The following is an 11,885-nucleotide window of genomic DNA, read 5'->3' on the forward strand; positions in this document are numbered from 1 at the left end:
AAACAACCTGCCTGCAGCCAGCAGTTACATGGCTGCTTTTCCAAAGCTAAAGGAAGAGATACAAAATAAATAAGTAAACAAACACAACAAAACATTTATTCCTTGAAGGAAAAGTTGAGCAGAACCAACACATTGACACTTTCAGAGCATGCAGCAGTCAGCAACCAATCCAACCGGCTAGACCTGGAGTCAGCTGGCATGTAAACACCACAAAGAAAAGTCAACAATGCAGTAAATGCAGAGAGGCCCTTCCTTTTTACTACTGGGTGAAGAAATAAATTAATGTTATAGGCTTTGCCTGGATAAGTCACTTGGCTTAGCCTACTGGCAAAAATTGCTCCAGCCACAGAGGTCAAGGCACTGAGGCAGACAAGAGAGGTAGTCTGACAAATGCAAGAGCATTTTAGCACTACAGACAGAACATCAGCAGCCAGGCTTGAGACCCAGAGGCAGTCCAGCCACACAGAGCAAAGCTCAGCCACAGCCAGCCAATGTGAAATACTGTCCTTGTGCACTAAGGGCAGCCCAACCCACAGCACAGCCCATGTGAAATACTGTCCTTGTGCACTAAGGGCAGCCCAACCCACAGCACAGCCCATGGGCTGGTCAGGAACCAAACCAGGGTTGTGGGCACCACTTGTGTAACTCTCTCCATATGACCTATCAGAGAAACAGGGGAGCAACATGAATCTCACTTGGTACTCATTTCCAAGGAGGTGCAAGAAGCATACAGGTGTTCACTGCTCTCTTCCCTACCTGCTTGCCTTCAACAATGAAAATCACTTTATGCAATGACCACTTCATGCCTCCCTTGGCACAGAAGCAACATGATGACTTATCTGACACATTCTAGAAACCTCTAGAGTACTTCTCAATGCAGTGCAGACTGATGATACTCAGGACAGTCAAATATTTAGCCAATTTTACTCGTATTCAAGCTTGCAAAATACAAATTTTATAAAATAAAGTGTTCATTCCCTCCCCCCAAAAAATATATAAAGTTATATTGGAATGTGCTTGCTTGTCATGTACCTCCCTTACCATGCTCTTTGCTGCTGGGCTGAGGGCCAGAATAGTTCTGCTTTCCAGATTCCAATCTTGTTTTTCTCTGAATGAATATTGGAATGAATAGACTGACAGAGGACAATGCAGTGAAACCTCTTTAGGAGAAATGAAGGTCAATATGTTGCATGGCAGCAGGTTTTTCTGCTCCACCGGCAATAGTAGGAACACTGTGACATGTTCTGCACAGACAACAATTGCAGCTTCTATTCACACCCTCACTTTTGCAAACACTATCCTGGTAATATGATGAACAAGACATGTGGTTCCTCTCAGTGAACTGTGCTTTGAAAGTTGTCTTCCCTGAACAGCTGGAGGAATGCTGGTCTCCCAGTCCTCAGACAGGCCATAAAACATAAGACTTACTGACAGCCTGGAAAAAGCTCTGTTGCAGTACTACACAACAGAGCCAGTTTCTTACGAGCCACTGCCAGCCCCATGTTGCAGGAAGATTTTTATGCTGTCAACTTAATCATGCAATAAAAGGCAGAGGAGAGCTTTAGTTATAAGTATCAAAATATAAAATTCTACCACAGATAGTGCTGGGAAGATAAAGTCTTTTCTCACAGACTAGAAGTGACAGCTTTGCATTAGAAAGCAGCAGTAGATATTCAAAAGCTCCAGGAAAACCTGTAGTAAAGGCACCAAAAATCAAAGTGCAGCTGCTCTTTTTACTGTTTAAATCATTATATATTAGCAACAAATCTTGTTGTTGGCCAACACTCAGAAATGGCATATGGCCAATAAAAGGTTCAGTGGAGTTTTCCATCTGTCACTGGAATCAGCTATGGCTCCAGCTCATACATAGTAAGTTTAGTGTCATAATTATTTGTGTACTAGGCATCAACCACTCAGTCTAACAATCATTTGACTACACAATTTGCTAAATATACTACCCAAGCAAAACACAACATAAGCGCTAAACTGGATGCATGAGATAAATTTACAGTGTGTGAGGCTGGCACTAACCAGGGTAAGCATGGAAATAGCGGGTGCTGTCCTGCCATCAGAGGTTATGTAAATAGAAACACGCTGTTGCATCCTCTTGGTGTGTGTTAAGGACAGTAAGGGGCACCATGCCCTTGTTAAAGTCAAGTGCCTGAAAGACAACAAGTCAGTGAGTGGACGAGTGGAAGTGGACACCACATTTTTTTTGTACCTCTGCTTGTTCATTACAGATTCCAAGCATATGGATTTACTTTGTTATCTTCACAGTCCTGCCAGCACAAGAAGGCTGACAGACTAAGCTTTAAACTATTTTGTTTCAGTATAGATTCGGGAAATACCTTAGTAAGAGCATTGTCTGAGGTTTTTTAAAATTCCTTCTACAGAATTTTCCATTAGTTTTTAGCAACTATGGAAACAGCAATGGTATTTTTTTTCTCCCTCCCCCCACAGCACTCTGATGCTATGAATCCTGCACCAATAGGTCTTTAGAGATGTATTTAGATCTGGATTTTCTAGACGCTGGGAGTTATATTTCAATCAGCCAAGAGTCACAGTCTGCTTGGTCCCAGATTTGGGTGCAGGCACAAGCAGATTTCTATTTTTTTAGTTCAGCCAGAAAAAATTGTAGCACTCCTAAATGAAGAGCTTTAACAAAGAGAGGGGGGGAAAGTATTCTAAACTGTGCTGGAAGTCAAAAACAAGTACGTTTTTGTTTGTGCAAGTTTGTAACTGTACTCTTTCTCTTCCCTAAGCCTCAGTGCTCTGCATCTGTCCAGGAGAACAGCCAAAGTAGTTTAGAGCTACTGGATCTGACCTGTGGCTGGCTTTTAACATTCAGAACTTGGGAAGCTGACAGCATGGTAAAGAGGGATGTAGGAATTCACTGAAAGTTTTTATAATATTTAATAATCCCTTTGTGGTTTGGTCAGAGCTGGCACAACTTCACAGTGATAAGCTGATTTGCACAGAAATGGGCTCATGGCTCTGACAGATGTTAACAGTTCACAAGAACAATTTTTTGCTGCAAACAAGGTCCTATCTATAGTGCTGTTTTGCTCTGAACAGGGAGGAGAGTAAAAACAGGTTAACTTTAAAGAAACCAAAACACCTCAAATAATAACAATAACTTACATGCTCAACTCAGTTGCTGAAACATTAGTTATCTTGGTTAGTAGGGGAATCTTAGAGTACTCAAGACACTCATGTGAGGGGCAAACACAATGGACTTAGGTCAGGGCAGCAAATGGAAAGCTGAGGACACCCTTGAGTATCCAAAAGGTCGAACACCCACAATTATGGAACTGGAGTCTATAACACTTTCAAATTTCAAATTATTGGACACCAGATATCCCACTAAGCAGATTTAGTATTCAGTAATATATCAGGGACAATTAAACTGAGCATTTTTAAAGTCTATTGAAGTTTGCATACTTTTTTTTTTATTGCTTTCGTAAATATGAAAGAAATATTTAAATGAGAAAGCATTTGAAGAAAAGGCACTTGCAAGCAGAGCTTTTAAATGCCTTAAGTCTTATATTGCCAATTGTTTGTCCTGTCTTGAAGATTAGAGATTGTGCAAGGTCTCTTACAAAGAGCATCAACTCATCACACTTGACATAAGTACATCCCTCCCCCACAGAATCAAAACAAGTGTCATTAAAAAAAAAAAAATCATTTTACACTAACTAGAAAATGAGCAGTTCTGGTTCACAGACCAGTTCACAGGAAAACACAGGAGCCCACCTAAAGCCATTCCTTGATTCCAAGTGATTTAGCCTTGGTTTCAGCAGGCATGGACACCAGAAAAGCACAACAAGAGGCTTCCTGCAGTGTTAGCCCAGCCCAATGTCTTCAAACAGTAACAAATAAAAATGTCTTTCCAGCTGTTGGGGAAAGTGTGGAGACAGCTCACAAAGATGAAGCTATCACCACTGCTCCTCCTCAAACAAATGGGAAAATATGCAGGAGAAAAAACCCCACAGTTCTTTTAACTACAAATTTCTCAGTGTGGCAGGTGAAATTCAGCAGCAACAGACTTGAAAAAGGAAAATAACACCTTTACATTTATAACAACCTCTAAACCGGTTGTTCTCATTCAAATTGAGAGTGCAAAGGGTCAGGGGTGGACATAACAGGTAAGAGCCAAAGTATCTCAAAGCAGATCCACTGAATTGACCAGTTGTTATCAGTAGAACATCTATTCAATTTCTAGCTGATTCGCTTCCTTATTCCCACCATTTTTTCATCCCTGCTGGTGGCTTCCAGCCTGTTGTGCTGGATCAGCTGTTCATTCAGTCAAACTCTAGCTGAGAAATCTTTGGCAATGAGCGAGAACATCTAAATATGATTCAGGAAAAGGTAAGCCATAATTGTTTGTAAAAACTTGTTATTAGTAAACCAGTCAGTACTAAAACATCTTTCTTGGATAGCAGAAACAGGACAGCAGCTGAAGATCTGGTTGCCATTTCCATCCCTGATCACAAGGAGAATGGTCCATGGAAGAAGTCATATAAACTTGCATATACCATGCATATCATCTCCATGTTGTTGATTATGTTTAACAGTGAAAAATGACCACAATGAAATCATGTTTGTAGTGGCCAGGGAACAGATGGATAAGCTGGAAGCTTTTAAAATGGATGAGGACATACTAAATCAGAGTTCACGATATGCGAGAATATGAGAAACAAGTTTTAGTAACATAAGGATATAATAATGGTTCTATCCTGAGGGAAAAAGTTGCAGCTCTATCACATCAGTTCTTCTGTCAGCAGAACATGATTTTTGTGGAAGATAATGCTGTATCTATATATTCTGTGCTAGCAATTAAGACACCAATATGTTCATTTTTTTAAGGTCTGATAGAAACTTAAATGTTGCCTTAGAATATTAAAAACATTATGTTCTGGCATATACAGCAATGCCAGAATTACTATTAAATGTGTGAGGTTTTCAATATTCTCCATTTCACAGTGGATCTTTTTTAACTTAGCATTGTGAAGGAATAATCAGTAGTAGCTCACCAGCAGTTTATGCAAGTTTGAGAGAAGCTAAGCCCTCTGACAAAACAAACTGCATTTCTGGTGATATCTCATGAGGAAGCAGTGGGGGGCTGCACCAAAGCTCTCTAAAGAGACACATTCTCAGAGACTGCAATAATTTTATCCTTCAGTTGTCTGCACTGCTCAGTTTGAGCAGTAATAGTTCTGTCATCTCCTCAGCAGAAGCACAGAATTGATTTTGTTCCTTCATCCCCATGTAAAGCTTACAGCATTTCCAGAGGAAAGGCAGGCGTCTGCACACATGTACAATTGTATATTAGTCTGGATACAAATTACATGAACTCTACCCAAAATATAAATTGGGAGAACTGATTTACCAAGCAGTTCCAGATGAATTTGCATAAACTCCAGGTTCACAGAGCTGTTTGTCTAGACCATCTTTTTGGTGCGTAGCTGCCCAGTTATGTTTTATCAGAAGTTTCTTTCTTCAGTTTGTTGCCACCCACTCCCTTCATCACAGAAATCACAACAGGCTTATGCTTCACTGTCTAGCCAGGTTGCCACAAAGGCCCCTGCTCCAGCTCCTGAGAAAACTGTTCACCACCCCAACCCCCCTTTCTTCTCCTCCTCCTCCTTAGCGAAAGCACAGCCAAAAAGCAACCAGTCTAATGTTTTCCCTGCTGGCCTCACCCCTAAGGCTGCACAGCAGTGAAGGGAGGAAGAAAGAATTTCCAGGAGCATCTCACAACGTGCACAAAGGAACAAAGGTTTAGCATCACGGTTACTGCACCAAAAACTGAAAGTGCTTTAAAATGGCGTCGCATCTGGACTGATGCACAGGAACATAACCCAACATACACTGGTAGTGTTTTGCAACACACTGCCTTGTAGCAATCGATTTCTGGAACAGAGGAACATCCTCAAATCAACAACATCTATTGCATTGTAAATAACATTAGTACACGCTGATGTTATCTGGCGAAACAACTTGGTAGCCTGTGAGATAGAACTGAATGTGTCCCTTTTCTAGTATGTCAATAATAATTATTTTTCTAATGCTTGTTCAGTTACAGAATACATGAAAAGGAGCAATCGCATTGAAGAAAACATGATTTGATGTTGTTTATGTAGACACTTATGTTCTGAGAGTTTGTTTTATCTCCAGAGATATCACTGAGATTACAGAACTTGCAGGCAATAACCATAAGAACAATATTATAAGAATAATAATTTTCATTTTATTTATGTAGAATATAAATTCCTAAGTACTTGCAAATTCAAGGTCGGCTGAAAGTTGCCAGAGCAGCAAGATTGTTTCATTAGCAACACAATAAAAAACAACAGCAAAACTTTAACAAACCCATTAGACACACTGAGACTGCAGAGGCTGTGACACACAGCCTTCAACATGCACCTTGATCTCAAAAAAAAATGCTGAAAGGACGGCAGCAGCAGATAAAGCCAAGCCTCAAGACAGCCAGCGTGAGAGCCAGAGTAAAATAAAAGTCAGAGCAAACACAGGCTTCAAAGAGTGGGAAAAACAAGCGCATACTCCAGTGTAAGTACAAGTACAACTGTTGGCTAAAGTGTTTGTGTTCATGGTAAGAGGAAAGAAAACAAATGGAAGAAAAAGAGTCACTGAGAGACACCAGAACTCCTTGGTGCACTACACTTGCAGAAAAGACAAGCTTAGAAACTGCAGGCAAGGAACCGTTTTTCTGCTCTTTGTTTCTCCTTTGTCCACAGAAACAAGACCTTGAATATTTGAGAGGGGGGAGGAAAACAAAACAAAACACCAACCATAAAAACACCCCACCCAAGGCATTATGAAAGAAATATGTGACTCACTCATTGCCAGTATCTACTCTCACTTATGTTTGGTGGTGTATTTATCTGCCCCCTTGACACACAAGTGTAGAAATAGAAGTGGATGTGTATTTGGTCTGTACATAAATTGCTGGAGAGATGGAACAGAGCAACCTCAAGTGATCATGGTGCAATATAATTATCATCTATCCTCACAAACCTTAACATTTTGCTCCATGCTTTGGCCATCCTACATGCAAACACCTGATTTAGGTGTTTGAAGCATGCTGGCTGTTTGCAGTGCATCCTTTTTAGACTACGTGCAATCTTTTGTGCTTAGATGGTCTAAAGGCACTGGGTATATTGAGATACCAAGCAAGAGCTATACAGAGAAGTTTTCTATAGCTTTATTACTAACTAGCAACAGCCCTACTCTCCTGGTGTATGTAGGTATTTATATATAGCAAGATTTTCTGTTGTGATCAGTCTAGATAGTTAATCACCAGCAGATATTCAGCTCCATGATACCACAAGCACTGGCATTACAGTTCATTCCAATTGTCTTAATGAGGACTTCTAACCAAAGGAAAGCATTTAACATGGATGGGCACTCAAATAAATCAGGAGAAGTTCTTAAAAATATTTAATCTGGGACACGTTTCATTTTCAGGCTGAGAGACTCTTTCAATATCCTGAACAGATGATCAAACTACCCAGTGAGCAAGATAAGACCATGAGAACTACTGTATAGCTTCACCAAAGAGACAGCAGATGAAGTGAGAGGGACCACCTAAAAACATACACTGTTCACAACTTCACAGCTCAGAGTCAATAAAAACCATTCATGACATGTGCAAAGTCAGGACACAAAGGCCAATACATTTGACTCACACCATTCTGCACTGGCTATCACACACCATTCCTTCACAGCTCAGCAGCTTTCCAGGTCCTCACTAGGGATTTCAGTGGAGCTGTGTCTTCCAGTGATCTTCAAAGATATTCTCAGAAAAGGCATTTGGCTCTAATGGAGCTAAGAGTCAGAAATCAGATCCTTCCCTTTGACATTGTTCTAAAGCCATGAATGAACCTATCACCCTTTCCTCAAGTCATGAGATTAGCTTGAAAATAATACTGTCATGTGCTTATTTGCCTCCAGCATTAGATGCTCAGATCCTCATTTTCAAGCAACTATCTGTTTGAAAGAAAGAGAAAGCAAGCCAGGATTCTTGTGTGGCTAATGTACATCAAGCTGATGCTTTAAGAAAAACGGCAGCCATCATGAGAGTTGGCAACTCTCAAATTGCTGGTTATGAAGGAAAGAATATTAAGCAGCTATCATCAATCTATCTACATCCAGGAAGTGAGCCATGAAATGCTGACAAAGGGGAATATCTGGTCTGACAATGACGGTATATTTATCTTTTAAATTAAGAATAATGGAGTTACACTGAAGAGACTCATTTTAACTTTGCAACAGTAAAGTATCTGTCTCATCACCTTAGGGTGATATTTGAGCACCTCAGGGTAAGAGAATTTATTCTATCAGCTCTTTTAAAGACCACCATTTTACACGGATAGTTACCACAACACTGCAAAGATGCCACAGGACCTGCATGAACAGAAGAAAAAGAGTGTTGAAACTCACCTTCCGAGCAGCACCAGCACAGCCTCCTGTCACAGCAGTTGGCCAGGTACTCAGGGCCCTTTTCATCCTCAGCTTCTCTTCTGCCAAACAGGGATAACACCAGACTGTCAGAACAGTGTTGGGGTTTGGGGTATTTTTTGAGGATGAAAACATCTTCATGCATTTTGTTTCCCAGCACATCAGGCCTTGTGACTGGGAGCATGAGTGGTGTGTAAGTGCACAGACCATCATAGAAGATGAGCACAGCTGTGCACAGGGTCTGCATCCTGGGACAGGAGCCACAGCACTGAGGTACAGCTGACACTGGCTGCACTTCTACCCTGCACTCCTACCAGCCCTGAGGCCAGCTGAGCACCCTCATCCAAATCCATACCAGGCTATTTTTATACCGACCACTACCAACGAAACCCCTAAAAACCCCAAACTCACAAACAAACAAATCCCAAAAAACAAAACCACAAGGAAAGGATGACACTGATATGTGATTGAAACAATGGGATGCAGCTTGAGTTATAAGGAAAATTCCAAGTGCATTTATAATTAAGAAAGCCAGAGAAACTGAGCATTCCTGCACAGGTATGATTACCTGTACCTAAGTTAGCTACAGATTTCTTACTAGGATCTATATCACCTTTTCTTCCCCCAGAAAGACTGGACCCCAGTCCCTACAAAAATATTTTTTTTTGTTACTTTAAGCTAGTCATGAATTGATCATACTATCCCAATATCTTTTCTAGGGACTGGATCCTTCCAACAAGGACTCACGCTCCCCCTAAATTCTGAAAAACTCACCTGCTTTTCTTCCTCATTACCCATGCTCTGTCTGCTGGAATTGTGAAGAAAGTAGGAGAAAAAACCCTCAAGCAATGCTAAACAATTTCACTGCATATAGAGAAACTCCATCTTGGACTTCTACAGAAGTACTAAACTCCTACCCCACTCACAAGAAAATGAGTACTTGTTTTGTGGAGACACAACAGCTGATCCCAATGAACATTTTCTCTCCCACCTGCCCCCTAAATAGCACACAGCTGGGTCACACCTCTAGCCAGCCCAACCTCCTTTTGCTTTGTGGGGCAGCAAACCAACTCTCTGTCCTCAGCTGAATTGAGGAGCATTGAGATGTATTGTAGCCAGTTCACACTGGAATGTGCTCACTGGGAAAGGAGCTACAGCTGCTGTAGTTTGATGCTCCCTCATCCTTCCAGAGGGTTGTGCTCAGGCAGCCACCCCCATGGGTGGCAGAGCATCAGTGTTAGTAACCTGCCTACCAAACAGCCACCTCCTCTCTCCTTCAGATGCTCTGGAAAATTTACGTATCCATTTATTTTACTACCAGAGAGTAGAACTTTACCTTAACAGCAGCCAAAAAATGCAGCAGCATGCGTTAAATCTGCACTATTAGTTGACACATCTCAGCTTCACAGAATGTTCTCTCAGACTGCAGTGGCCCAGCCCAGGCAGCCAGCGGTGCTGAGGCCAGAGCATACTCTGGCTGCCAGTGTTTTTGTGCTGGGTCAAGCACGCAGACAGGCAGCACGTGGTTCCTCATGCTGGGAGACCAAGGGCTTTTTTCCTATTTGTTGCTCTCTCCAGGGGTGTTCTTGGCAAGGAGGGTGAGAGGGCAGCACCCTCACTCACAACTTCTCAGCAAACTAAGCGGACTTCAGCCTTCAGCAAAATCAAAGCTCTGGCTTTGCTTCAGCTATGCATGGAGAGGGGGTGCCTATAGAAAGGAATTAGAGCTTGAACACACAGTAAAACCAGAGCAGAGCAAAAGCTTCAAATCCTGAAATCACATGACTGAGCTTTCCTAACCATGCAGTGAGCATGTTGCTGTACCAGAGCTTGTTCCCATCAGAACAGCAGGCTCATAAGTACTTTAAAGCTATTAAAAAAGAGTGAGCCATCAAAAAATAGCTAAATTGAAATGAAGCAGCTGAAAAACTGTGCTGAAGTTTTAAGAGTAAGCCAATGATAAGTTTCAAGGAAGAGAGGCAGTGGCAAGGAAGCCTCTCACCTTGATAACAAAACCCTTTCCGTTGACCTGTGTAAGGAAAGAGCCACCACTAATTTAGACAGGAAATTTTGTACTGTTTTCTTTGGTGGAAAGTGGGATTTGGAAGAAAATCCTTAAATCTTTCAAAATCAGAATGACTTATTTTCTCCTGAAAATAAACACAGAACTCATTTCTGGAAGTTAGTTGTAACCCCTAAAAATCTTGACTATTAAAATCATTCTTGCTCTAGTAAAAAGCATTCTGGGCCACAGAGGGGTCAGAAATGGGCAACAGCAATTGCTGCAGAATTTGCGGCTCCAAAAATTTTTCTCTGTGTTCCTATTGTAATAGTGGCTGTACAATTATGTTTCATTCAAACCAAAAGGAAAATTTCCACTTTTTCACCTTATCTCATCTCTTGTATCCTAGAGAAGGGTTGATCACATATTAGCCAAACACCACAGACACAGGGAATGAGGAGAGTTTAGAGGGATTAGATGCAATGGAGCAAAACAATATGCTCCAGTTTGCACTTCTTACTCATAAATGAGGGCATCAGCCCTGCACCTCACAAAGAATCAGAAATAAAACAGGCACCCTAAAAAGCCATTTGGCATCATAAGGTTGGAAATGTTTACACACATGTGTGTAAGTGATTCTGTGGAAACACAACTCACTTCCTGAGAAACCAGTAACTGGGGAAGGGCAGGGGGGACGACTTTACAAAGCTTAAAAGACTGTATTTTACTCTTTAATCCTCAGTTATACACATGACTTCATTGTGGAAAGGTTGCCAGACAAAGAAGTTCAGTGAATTGGGTCTGAAGGGAGGGATTGTGTGTAGGTCTCTGCTCTGCTCTTGCGAACGTTCACCTAAATTGCACAGCCATCCGCCCCACCTCAGGGGCAGCCCTGTGCTCCCACAGTCCGGCACAGGGATCCTGGTAATCAATGGGAATAAGCAAAATTGTCACAGCAGAAAAAAGGTACGGAGTACCTTTGACCTCCCCAGACAGCCCACGGCACCTGGGTGTCACGGTCAGCACCTTGCACCAAGACCTCACTCGCCACGGCCAAAACCTCCGCTGTCCCCCAAACGCGATGCAGGACAGGGCGAGGGCCGGAGCGCGGCTCCCTGCGAGCCCGTCAGGCGCAGCCCAGGCTCGGGAGGCGCTGCCGCAGAGCCCCGGACCCCTCCTGCGGCCGGCAGGGAGGGGTGGGACCCTGGGAGGGGTGGCGGGACCCCGCGGGGGGGGGGGGGGGGTGGCGGGACCCCTGAGAGAGGGGACCAAGAGACCTGACAGGGGCGCGACCCCTGCCAGAGGCAGCGGGACCCTGCGAGGGGCGGCGGGCCCCTGAGATGGGTGGTGGGACCCCAAAGAGGCACGGCCGGACCCCAAAGAGGCACGGCCGCCGAGAGGG

General features: G+C 42.7%; 1 long non-coding RNA gene across 1 annotated transcript in view; it reads right to left on the reverse strand.

Annotated features, from left to right (window-relative positions):
* Positions 1-11,849, reverse strand: part of LOC135420887 (uncharacterized) — a 51,818-nt gene extending 39,969 nt beyond the window's left edge. The window contains exons 1-2 of the long non-coding RNA XR_010433764.1: positions 11,490-11,849; positions 8,464-11,404 (exon numbers count right to left, since the gene is read on the reverse strand). This is a non-coding gene — a long non-coding RNA (uncharacterized LOC135420887). The remainder of the gene's footprint in view (positions 1-8,463; positions 11,405-11,489) is intronic.
* Positions 11,850-11,885: the final 36 nt, after the last annotated feature.

Source organism: Pseudopipra pipra, chromosome 12 (genome assembly GCF_036250125.1).
Source record: "Pseudopipra pipra isolate bDixPip1 chromosome 12, bDixPip1.hap1, whole genome shotgun sequence".
Taxonomy (NCBI): domain Eukaryota; kingdom Metazoa; phylum Chordata; class Aves; order Passeriformes; family Pipridae; genus Pseudopipra; species Pseudopipra pipra.